We start from the raw sequence: 12,956 nt of genomic DNA, 5'->3' as shown, positions 1-12,956 counted from the left end.
GTGGAGACCAATCCCATGAAACCAAGGTGGCTTGGTTTCCCATGGCCTTAACTAATGAAGCGTCTGAATGGTACCTAGATCTTCTAGTAGAAGAGCGCGCCACATGGGACCTACTTCAAACAGAATTCATATGATGCTTTCAAATGGAGAGGCTACAAGATGATCCCGCTCTCCAACTAAGCAAGATCGAACAAGGCCCGTGAGAAGATGTACGCAGATACCTGGTTAAGATGAAAAGATTAATTGCCAAATGTGATCCACACCCAGATGCAAAGTACCTCATGGCATGGTTCATTGCAAGACTACGAAAGAATATCTGAAAGGATATGAAAAAGATTAGCAGCTATGAAACGTTCAGTGTTGCTCATGCAGCAGCCATTGACATCGAGGATGGCATGATCGACTCAGACACTAGCAGTGATGACGGCAAATCTAGTACACGAGATAAGTGCTCGAAAAAGAGCAAATCAAAGTCCACTGTTGAAGCATCAAATGAAGATCACCTAGAGGCCATGACCATGAAGTTGAAAGAAGACATGATGCAGGCCATGGAACAAAAACTTCACTTGTCTCAACCGCCAACTCAAACATATCTACGGCGAGAAAATATCTGGTGTCCACACTACATGGCCAATCATACAGCAAATGAGTGCCCGGTCCTAAGAGCCAGGATCACTACACAAGCAAATCCACTGCCAAGGTTGTGGTGCCATATTTGCATCGTCGGCGGCCATGATGAGAACAATTGCATCTTCAACATGTGCAACAACCCGCCTCAACCTCAACAATACCAAGCGGCACCCATGCCAATATATAGGCAATCGGCACTTGCACAAGTGCCTCCAGCTCCGAGGCTAAATCATGTTCCCGTTCGGACACAAGTCCCACAACTACTCAGGAATCTGAATCCACGACCATATCCAAGAGCACCAAATCCAGCTCCTCAGGCAATTCCAATACATCAATTACAAGCTGAGGAAGTAGACTCACCATTTGAGTATGAAACAGAGTACCCAGTGTACTATGTAGAAGATGCAGAGGGCCTAATACCAGTTTATGCAAATCAAGTACGTCCCAACACATATTAAGCACCAATCAAGTGCTACGTTTGTGGTGAAAATCATCGGATCGTAGAGTGCCCTCATCATGGTAGCCCCGCTACTTTCCAACCACTCTACAGAGATTGTGGCATAGGACATGCATGTATGGATTGTCCCATGAAAAATAAGGTCCCACAACAAACAGAGGATAAGCCTGACGTCCCAATCAGCATCATTAGGGTGGACCATCAAAGTCTGGGTCTGGCAAGTATAATATCACAAACTGTAAATGTAATTACACGCCAATAGAAAGAGGCCACCAAGGACCCTAACATTCCAATCCAACCAAAGCGACTTCTTAAAAAGAAAGCACAAGTGCCTCCACCTCCGCCACGCAATGAGTAGCCGAGCTCATCCACATCAACTCTCGAGCCTCAAATAAAAGAAACTCCATACCCAAATGCAGAGGTGGAGAAGGCTCGTTTTCAGGCACTTCAACAATGGATACAAAAGGGACAAGCTCAATTTAAGGCTGAGGAGCAAGCTCAATTTGAGGCTGAGAAACAAGCTCAAGACCCAATCCATGACTTGGCTCCATAAAGTATTGATACTGTACTTGAGCCTTTGTTCCAACAACAGACTCCACAACATAATGTACCACCACGTCAACTTGAAGGAGCCGCACTCTCTAGCATCCTGAGTTACCCTGTGTCAATTCCCATCGGAATCCTCCTACGGAATTGTCCCAATCTCTAGGAGAGTTTCAAAGGATGGATTGGACTCGCAAATCCCCCTCCACCTATGAATGACATCGAAGATATCCCTGTGCGAATGGATGAGAGAGATGACATACGCAACATTATTGTGCCTTTGATCCATAAGGCATATAATGAAGTCCAAGCCATAGTGGATGGTGGAGTAGGTGTAAATGTCCTATCAAAGGAGCTCTACAAAGAATGGGGTCTCCCACCAATGCAAAAGGCTAATTTCAACATACGTCTTGCCGATGATTCCCCTAAACCCTTGGGAATAGTGAATGGCGTGTCCACAAAGATCGCAAGAGTCCGCTTTTCCCTTCAATTCACAATCTTGGATCTCCCCAAAAAATCCTTTCAAATCTTACTGGGATGTCCTTGGTTACGGGAAGCATTAGTCCTCTATGACTAGGGAACTAATAGACTGATAATCCAAAATCGAGACACTGCAGTTAGGGTGAATGTGGGAATAGGAGCTATAAAACCAATTGTGCCTAGAGCGTTGGATGACACATCTTCCACGACAATCTCAAGCAAATCAGCTCCCCTGCAATAGCATGCCATAGCAGGTGACTCACAAAGCAATGTCAATAACTGGATACAAACATTGGCAACCATCGACAACTGTCATTCATTAGGCCCCATCTTCTCACAGATAGATGCTAAGGCACTACAAGTAGATCCTCCACTCCCACATGAAGAACCAATCGATCTAGAGATGCCATTCTTTATGGCTAACCTCGAGTGGGATAATGAACCTGAACAAGGTACCCATACCAATGATGACTCAGATTTTCCTTGGGACCTTGAAACAGAGGTTGGGAATGCTAAAATTGAAGATCAAATCTTTGATAATGACTTAGCCATTCTGCATGCCCTAATGGCAGTCGAGCTCCCAAAAGTTGAACCTCCACAGTTGAATAACAACAGAAGATCTCGCAAGAAAGCTCGAGGAGGAAATCATAGAAAAGCCAAGGCCGAGCACTTCAATGAATTTGAACAAGTCAAACAAGGATCATCAAATTGTACCTTGCAAAGCCAGCTCCCTCAAAATCAAAGCCACCACCTCTTGAATGGTCCCCTGAGGGACTGGAAGGAGTATGCACAGCAAATGAACCCTTACTTGGAAACACCTTACCAGTGGAAAAGTTACCCCACAATTCCCAAGGTAAGAAGTTTCGAAAATATAAGCCACATGTGTGGATGAAGCTCGATCAAGAGACTTCAGAAAAAGAAAGTCAAAAAGAGACTAACAAATTGGTAAATGAAACTATGCCACCCAGTACAAATGGCACATGTCAGGCTAGTTCAACACCATCAGAGGCCAATCTTCGAGAAGTGCCAGAATACTTCAAGAATTACACAAGTGGCAGTGTGCCAATAGCAATGCCAAGACCACTAAGGGAATTTGAAGTCTAAGAAATGGATAGCATTGGAGAAACTCCAATCTATGAGGGACCGGCAAAAAAACATGCACAATAAACCTCGCCCTTGAAGGGGAGGAAGAAAAATTGGTTTTCATTGGGAAACAGCTTCGACAAGAAGATGAAACCAAACTCAAAGCACTCCTAATGGAATACCGCGACTGCCTAGCATGGTCATACAAAGAGATGAAAGGAATTTCACTAGAGGGGCAGTACACACCATACCTATAAGAGAAGGTGCTCACCCTAAGGTATGTGGACCTTATCACACAAATCCTAAATATGGCACCATGGTTTATGATGAGCTAGAAAAACTCCTAGATGCCGGATTCATCTATGACATAGAGCACATTGATTGGGTTTCACCCATTGTCATTGTGCCTAAACGTAACAAGAAGCTCAAAATATGCGTAAACTTAAAAAATGTGAATGCCACCACAATTAGGGATTACTATTCCCTACCCTTAACAGAAACAGATCTGGAAAAGGTGGCAGGTTCAAAAATATATAGCTTCTTGGATGGCTTCAATGGCTATAACCAAGTGCGAATTGCTCCTAAAGACCAATCAAAAACAGCATTTGCTATAGAATGGGGTATTTTTGCATATAGAGTCTTGCCATTCAGGCTTTGTAATGCCCCAGCCACATTCCAGTGAGTCATGTTCACATCTTTCAAGTCATTTCTGAATAAGTTTTTACAAGTGTTTTTGGATGATTTGTGCATCCATTCAAACAAACAAGACCACTTCAAATGTCTTGAAGCAGTACTAATCAAATGCAGGGAGTATGGCATCTCCCTAAATCCAACAAAATGCCAGTTCATGGTCACCCAAGGAGCTGTTTTGGGACACATCGTCTCTCAGTATGGGATTGCCACTAACATGGACAAAATCAAAATCATCATGGAATTGCCTCCTCCTACAAATTCCAAAGGTGTACAGGTCTTTATGGGACATGCCAGCTATTGCGGCATGCCATGATAGCTAGACCACTTTACAAATTATTAGTGGAATTCTTATGGACCAAAGAGTGCGACCAAGCCTTTGAGCTTTTAAAGTGGCGCCTAATCACAACACCCATCCTTATATCTCCCAATTGGGATATTGATTTTCATGTTCATACTGATGGATCCAAGTATGCGATTGGGAGTGTGCTTTGTCAACCTGGTGAACATAAGAAAGGCTACCCATTGTACTTCGCCAGTCAACAACTCGATGACGCAAAGATCAACTATACCACCACAGAAAGAGAAGCCCTAGCAATGGTGTATAGTGTAAAGAAATTTCAGCACTATCTACTCACAAATGATTTTTCTTCTACATCGACCATCAAGCATTGCTTGATCTTGTGAACCACTCATGTACAACAGAAAGAATAACCAGATGGTTCCTCTTGCTTCAAGAATTTAACTTCAAAATAGTGGTCTGCAAAGGTGCCCAACACTACATTGCTGATCACATGTCTCGTGTCAAGTCGGGAGAAGAAGCCACTGGAGTAGAAGATGACTTACTGGATGCCACACTATTTCAAATAGATGCTATTCCAGAATGGTGTAGAGATATCATTGGGTACTCGATGGCAGGAAGGCCACCCCCTGAAATGAAAGCAGTAGATGCTAGAAAATTGATTCTAAAGGCTACACCCTATCAACTCATTGCAAGACAACTGTACAAGATGGACAAGGACCAAATATTAAGACAATGTGTAATGCCTCATGAGATCATGCCAGTTCTGAGTGAAGTCCATGAAGGCATTGCAGGAGGACACTTCCAAGGGGAAGCCACAGCAAGAAAAGTTCTCCTCACAGGCTACTCGTGGCCAACATTGTGGGCAGATGCCTATGAATATGTAAAAGGCTATGATGTATACCAACGGACTACTAAACGACAACACAAAAACTTCAATCTCCTAACAACAGTTGTTGCACAAAAACCATTTGATAAATGGGGGATTGACTATGTGGGACCCATACATCCAGCAACAAAAGGAACACAGACATGCTACATCATTGTGGCCACTAATTACTTTACAAAATGGGCTGAAGCCAAAGTAGTCAGGAAGGTAGATGCCAAAAGCACAGCAAGATTGTTATATGAAAATGTGATCACCCGATTCGGATGCCCCATTGAAATTGTGTCAGATAGAGGCACACATTTTGTCAATGAGGTAATCCAAGAACTCTTGTCTGGCTTCATGGTAATCCATAGAAAAAGCACACCCTACTAACCCCAAGGGAATGGATAGGCCGAATCCACCAATAAAATAATATGCATTATCCTCACCAAGGTAGTAGAACCACAGCGTTCTGATTGGGCAGAGAAACTGAATGCAGCCTTATGGGCATATAGAACCACATTCAAGGTCAGTATAGGGAACACACCTTTTCAATTGGTGTACGGCCTTGAAGCTATGGTCCCACTCGAATTTGTAATACCAAGTCTACGCATAGCAGTACAGGAACGCATGGGAGACCATGAATCCTTGAAAGAAAGACTATCAGTTGGAGAAGCATACAAAGACAAGACTAGTCGCCTACCATGCCATGACAACAGAAAAACATAGAAGAAAGGCATGGTTTGATAGAAATCTTAAAGCTAAAGACATCAAGGAAGGTAACTTGGCCTTATTATACAATGCCAAAGTACATAAGGGGAAATTGAAGTATCTAGGTCAAGGACCATACCGAGTACGAAAGATGAATCCCATCGGAGCTGTATTGCTAGAAACATTGGATGGAGTCCAATTCAACACAACAATAAACGGGAGCTGACTGAAGCGCTACTACTTCAACGTGCAAGCCACCCCCGACAAAAATGAAGATTTGGGAAACCAAGTCTTCCTTAGTTAGGATTAGATTGTTACATGAACACTCATTGGCATATGCACGTTTTTGCACATTTAGGAAGACCTAATCAATTTTGTATTAGGGATGATTGAGTCTTAGTTCCCTATTAAATCCCACAAATAAGCATATAGTTAGTCCCTACCTAATCGACACATCACGTGTACTCACATGATTTTGCATAGGTTGCATCAATAATAGTATCACACACTTTCATTCCATACTCTCCAAGCATGCAATGAATTCACAAGCAAGACAACAAGCTATGCCAAAACTCAAGATGAATTGGCAAAAGAGTCTGCAACCTCAGCAACGAGACCCCTGCCAAACATCACAACCATCTCCTAAATGCAAAAATATCAGACTTGCATACAACTTATCCTACAAGCTCAATGATATGGATGCAATCGCATCCAACATGTATGCAAGATAGCAAGAAATGCTAGCCTCAACAAAGAGACCCCTGCCAAACCTCTTCCCAAGAAGATTTGATGTCAGACTCCGTAGCCTCAGCAATGATATCCCCTTTGAAATTCACAACAGTCTACCCCTCCTCAAGAGGAGATAAGCTTCCTGACTATAGATCATAAATTGTATGGTGCAAAAGCATTACAGTAGGAACGACTCGCATGCCACAAGCTCAATAGCCACTGGGTTATGCACATGGCATCCCAACTCCAAAATCAAAATAAGCCAGAACCCGAGGACGCGGGTAATAAAATGGATCCGGGAATATGTTGTCTCTGTGCCAACATGGACTTAGGTAGAACAGAATGTGTATGTAGAGTAGCAGCAAAGCTCCACTTGTACTTGCATAAGGCTAGAAATAATCTCTTAGAATCCAACTTGCATATTCTACATGCAAGCTCTACATACGATTCCTACATGCAACTCCTACATGCGAGTTCTACATGCAACTCCTACATGTGAGTTCTACATACGAGTTCTACATTAACTCCTACATGCAACTTCTACATGCAACTTCTACATGTGAGTTCTACATGCAACTCCTACATGCAACTCCTACACGCGAGTTCTACATGCAACTTCTATAGGCAAGTTCTACATGTAGAGAGACAATGTCTTAAAATTCCTACATGTAGAGAGAGAAGCTCTCCAACTTGTATAAATGCCCCATAATGGAATGAAGCCCACACTCTTTGGGGCTTTGTGTTGAGTTCTACTTTGGTATTCCAAGCAATTGTCTCAAGTGTCCATGCTTCCTTGCACTCCACATCCAAAAGCATGTCCTAGCCTTGCAACTCCTCCTCCCCTCTCCTTCAACCTTGCAACCCATCCTCTCCCTTCTCCTCCTTCTCCTCCTCCCTCCTCCCTCCTCCTCCCCCGTCCTCCTTCTCCCTCCTCCTCCTCCTCCTCCCTTCTCCTCCTCTATTCTCCTCCTCCTCCTCCCTCCTTCTCCTCCTCCCTCCTCCTCCTCCTCCTCTCTCCTTTCTCTTCTTTCCCCCATGCTCTTACACCTTCTTCCTCTCCCACTCCTATGCTCCCCCTAAACCCTTAGTTCCTCAACCCTTAACCTCCATGATCTACGAGGGAGACGAGTTCTCCACCATGTACTCTACTCTGAATCTTGGATCCTCCTTCTAACCCTAGAACTTCTTCTAAACTCTAGAACTCCTTCTAACCCTGGAATCTCCTTCTAAACTCTGGAATCTCCGTCTGAACCTTGGATCCTCCTTCTAACCCTGGAACTTCTTCTAAACCTTGGAACCTTTTTCTAAACCTTGGAACCTCCTTCTAACCCTTAAACTCCTCCTAAACCCTGCAACCCCCAAAGAAGGCGAAAGCCTTCATTACCTCAACCATGATGATACACGTTCCTTTTACACATGCATGCACTATGTTTGCTTACCACACTTAAGCCTACGTCTCTCATCGGAACACGACTCAAGGTCCTAAGCTACACGTATACTACAAATGACAACCCCAATATATTTGTAGGTGACAAAAAGCCTCGAAACCCTGCATACTGAGAATACCCTGCTCTTCCTACGGAAGCCATAGGAAAGAGCCAACAAATGCGTTTGTATTTCCTCGTGGGAAAACCCTTCAAGTCCTTCAACTATTGTTGCCTTGCCTGTGGATCTTGTAGTAGGTTCTTGTGTTACTACTACCTTTTTAGGAGCAGGTTCTTGTGTAGCTACTGCCAGAGTATCCTTGGTTGTTGCTGTTGTAGACTCCAACCTATTAGATCACTCCTTTGATTTTTGTGGGTCTAGAGGGGTGACGTTGACCATGGTACAAAAACGAGAAGGTGGGCTGTCGTGTTGATGATGCTTAGGGATCCACATTGCCATCGTAAGATCCTTGAGCTTGCAGTAGTCCTTCCTGATTCCATCTTGTGGTACCTTTATCAATTACATCCTCTAGCTTGTTCAACTTTCATTGTCTCATCGTAATAAAGTGATGTATGTCCTCTAGAGAAAATGTGAGTTGGACCATAGTGTCTCAAAGATCTTCTGCTTTTGTTGAGCCCAAGTTGCTTCGGAGAAAGTTTCCAATGAAAATAATCATCATTCTCATTGGGAGTTTCTTGTGTGACCTCCATTGTGTCGGGCATGGTTGGTGTGAGATGTGTAGCTGTCACAAAGCTTAATTTCAATTTCTTACTAAGGAAGTTTCTTGTGTAGCTTCCAAAGTAGATTCCATTCTTTTCATGGCAGGTTCTTGACATATTATTATCTCTTTTTGGAGACAAGTTCTTGTGTAATGGCCATTTGCCTTGAAGAGGATGCAGTAAATTCAAAGGCATTTTGGTAGACTGGTGGTCGAGTAGGTTCTTGTGTTACTGTCTCTTATTTTGAGACAAGTTCTTGTATAACTACTCGATAAGAGGTAGAGGATATCCCTAGTGTGTGATCCTCCTTTATTGACACTTTCCCATTGTCCTTGTGAGTAGTTCCTTGTGGTTCTACCTTTTTCAAGGTAGGTTCTTGTGGTTCTTCTCTCTGATATTTGCCTTGATTTTTCATAGTTGGTAGGCTTTGATTGGATGTTTTTCTCTCATTTATTGTTGATTATGATTTTAAAGGCATTGGCCTCTATAATTTGTTCTTTTGCTCTTTATTTAGCACATTGTCGTTGCTGCTTGAAGATGATGGAGATGGTCTTGTTGCACTAAGTACCTTGGGTACTGTTATTGCATAACCATGCCGGTTAGCAAAAACTATGTGGGTTAGCAGCAATGATCTGAGGGGTGTGTGTGGGTAGGTTAGACGTAACTGCCGATGGTTCCCAACCATTGTCTTGTACGAATGCTATTACTCGCATTCCGACTCCATTCTTGATATCAAAGATATGCATTATGTAGTGTTATGGTGATCTATCTCTTCCTTGTTCTCTGTGTTTTTCATAGATGATTCACTGTGTATTTCTGTTGTGTATCCCATAGCATCTGTGCGGTATAGTGATGCTACACATTGGTGATCATCACGATGCGCATTCTTACTACACACGCAAAGGAAAGTCACGATCTGGCATGTGGTCCATCTTCTGTAGGGATTCTTTGGTTCGCATGTCATCCTCGCCCTACTGCAATTGCGTAGGAACATCGCATGGGAGTTTGCAGGAAACTGCACACACTCATGCAGAGGTGCAAGAGGAGATTGCAGTAGTGAGACATCACATTCGGTAATTTCAAGCTGCAATCCATTCGATGGAAGCAGAGCCATGACACCCTACTTATACGGTGATGCATGGGCGGTGACTACCTTGACCAACATCATTCGGTGGTCCTAGGAGTGTATTATGCACCTGTTGTCAACACAGTAGGCATGCATGCATACACGATTGCAAGGTCCTCTTGATCCCTTGACACCAACGACACAGATACCTCGGAGGACGAGCGATCCCGATCATGAAGACGACCACTCCCTTGGAGGTTTTGAAAGACGCCAAGGTATGCCCTCGCATTCACACTCACACCACCTCACGTGTACCCAATCTTGCATGTGCAAGCCTCATTGGATGGACGCCGAGTGTGTCATCCTCTTCGACAACGGTTTCTACAGCCACACGAAATTTATTCGGGCTTTGCACCTTGACACCCCTCCCTAGCAGGGGGTGTAGTGACATCGAGAGTGAGTGGATGAGTGGTTCCACCTGCAAGAGGGAGACAAATGGCAGACCAAGTCAAGGACAGCAAGTTTTTGGGGAAGAAAAGCGATGAACCCGATGCTCATGTGAGGCAATTCGAGAAATTGTATGCAATCAACAACCCGCAACCCATGGTGCCACTCCAATAGGAAGCAGTGGTCAAATCTACCTTGGTGGGCAAAGAGGCAAAGTGGCTTGCAGAGTATGTGGTGGACCATCTCGCCACATATGATCTCATCCGCACCACGTTCTTGAGACGGTTTTGTAAGGAGAAAACGATACCGCAAACTTTGGAAGGGCTGCAATAGTTGGAGCATGGAGATCAAGAGATAGAGGATTATGTGGCCCACTTTTGATAGCTTTTGCAATGTGTTCCTCATCCACAATGGCCCCCGCCCAAGAAGTGTTGAACAACTACTTCATTTCGAGGTTGTCTCATGAGTTGCGAATGGCATTGGCTATACTGGATTGAGTCAATACGGCGCTCCCAGTTGTTGTGGAGCAAGTGGTGCAAGCAGGAGAGTCCCTTCACAGCCGAGTTTCCAAGAATCACAAGTCCTCGAAAGCCAAAGCCAAGAAGTCAAATGACAAAGATCAAGATTCGGAGGATGTCAGTTTCGAAGATAGTTCTAAGGAGGCCAGCAACAGTGAGGAGTCTAACTTAGAAGTGGAGAAGAAGACCCGAAAATCTCTAAAGAAGGAAAGGTCACTCTAGGGGCTTCCGACGGACGGTTCGACTGGCAAAGCCTTGAAAGGACTATGGTGCACGCACTGTCGCAATCCGAGGCATTCAGCAAATGGAGTGTGTGCTCAACGAGAAATGGTGTGCGATATGCATGACCAACACCCACAACATAGCGAGCTGCCACTATAATGGGCATGGACAATGCGCGAGGGGTCAACCGAAGTGGCCAAATCATGGGGAGGCTCATGTTAAGGTACCTACAAGAGTTATTAAAACATTGCAAGGCACACCATAATTGTCCACGGAAACAATCAGCATTAAATAACCAGTAAGATTAATTGAGGTACCTCCTATGGAAAGAATTCCAAAATCACAAACTTGAAGGAGTACCCACTGGCTTAGATGTTTTAATGTTTCCCACCTAGTTACATTCATTGGGCTTGTCAAGTAATTGTAGGCACTAAGCCTAAGAATTATTCAAGGAATGAAAATTAATTTTTAGGAACATTAGAGAGAGAAAGATAATTCCATGGATTGTGTGCAAATAAATGATGGACAAATCCAATGCACAAGGGGAACGACAGCAGGAAGTGACATCAAGGACAAAATGCAAATGGCAACTGAAGGTTAAAAGCTATATGACCTACCAAAAGTACATAGCATTATTGTGAACTCTATATTGTCTAAGTTGTTGACGTGATTAAACAAATTTCACAATTTCATGAGCATCACATATAATCTCCTTAAACCATAGTACATGCTTGTACCAATCTTTCAACACTATGGTCAAGGAGTTAGTGTAGTAAAATGATGCATATAATTGGGGAAACTCTTTCTCATAGTCTACTAGCCTTTGTACAACCCTTTGTATTGTCCATGGTGACCTACACAACTTTGTCTAGGCCTATAGTCCTTTTTTTCTTCCAATATACTTTACACAAACTTCAAATTTTCTTTCATTTTTTCAATCAAGAACTTATGAAATGCATCTTCTCTTGGTTATACAATCATCACATTCAACAATGGGCATCTTTTTATATTTTTCCATCCATTTAAAAAGAATATGCATCCTATTTTATCCAAGAGCTAAAAAATATTATGGTTGATGTGATCTTTCTGCTCAGCAGATGCTTTGTCTAGTATAGTTTTTTACAAGGCATTATAACTAGGAGGTTTGAAACCTGCACTGTATCGTGCAATGCTTCGTCTAGTATAGTTGTTTACAAGGCATTATAACTAGGAGGTTTGAAATCTACACCGTACCGTGCAATGCAATTCCCTACATCTTTTATGTAAACATTATCAACCATTCCCAATGGATAAGAATAATGCAAAACTAATTGACCAAGGATGTATTGAGCCATCTCTGGATATTGGGTTTGAAAACTCTCTACAATCAATGGTGCCTCATGATCGGATTTCTAGCCCCAATAGCAACTCTTGTTGTACATGGTATAAATGTTGATTTGATAATTGAGACATGCTTACAAGAATACTAATGAGATGGGTTTGAGTAGAATCGCTACCTTTTGAAACTTGTATGGTTGAATTCTAAGCTTCTACTCGAATATTTGTAGATGCAACATTGGAACTATCACTTATAACTTGGCAAAATGCTATTTTTTCCCTTTCCACTTCACTGTATTTCATCTCTTAATTCTCAAGCAGTTGCCATTGTCCCACCACCATGGCAAAGTGCAATAGATTTTGGGTATATCAATCAAAAGCTGAGACTGAGAGAACTCTAGCCCCAAACACAGGGGAATGAGAGCTATGTTTTTCAAAATGATTGGGTGTAAAGGGCACGTAGGCAATGAATCAGGTTGAGAGTAGCTGTAAGCAATACTAATGAGATGGGTTTGAGTAGAATCACTACCTTTTGAAACTTGTATGGTTGAATTCTAACTTCTACTCAAATGTTTGTAGATGCAACATTGGAACTATCGCTTACAACTTGGCAAAATGCTATTTTTAAACCTTTCCACTTGGGTTTAGTTCATCTCATAATTCTCGAGCAGTTTCCATTGTCCCACCACCATGGCAAAGTGCAATAGATTTATTTGTGATCCAAGTAGGTGACCCCTTGTACAAGGGGGG

Source organism: Dipteris shenzhenensis, chromosome 23 (assembly GCF_047967505.1).
Source record: "Dipteris shenzhenensis isolate YYH24624 ecotype China chromosome 23, Dip_SZ_1.0, whole genome shotgun sequence".
Taxonomy (NCBI): Eukaryota; Viridiplantae; Streptophyta; class Polypodiopsida; order Gleicheniales; family Dipteridaceae; genus Dipteris; species Dipteris shenzhenensis.
This window is presented reverse-complemented; position numbering follows the sequence as displayed.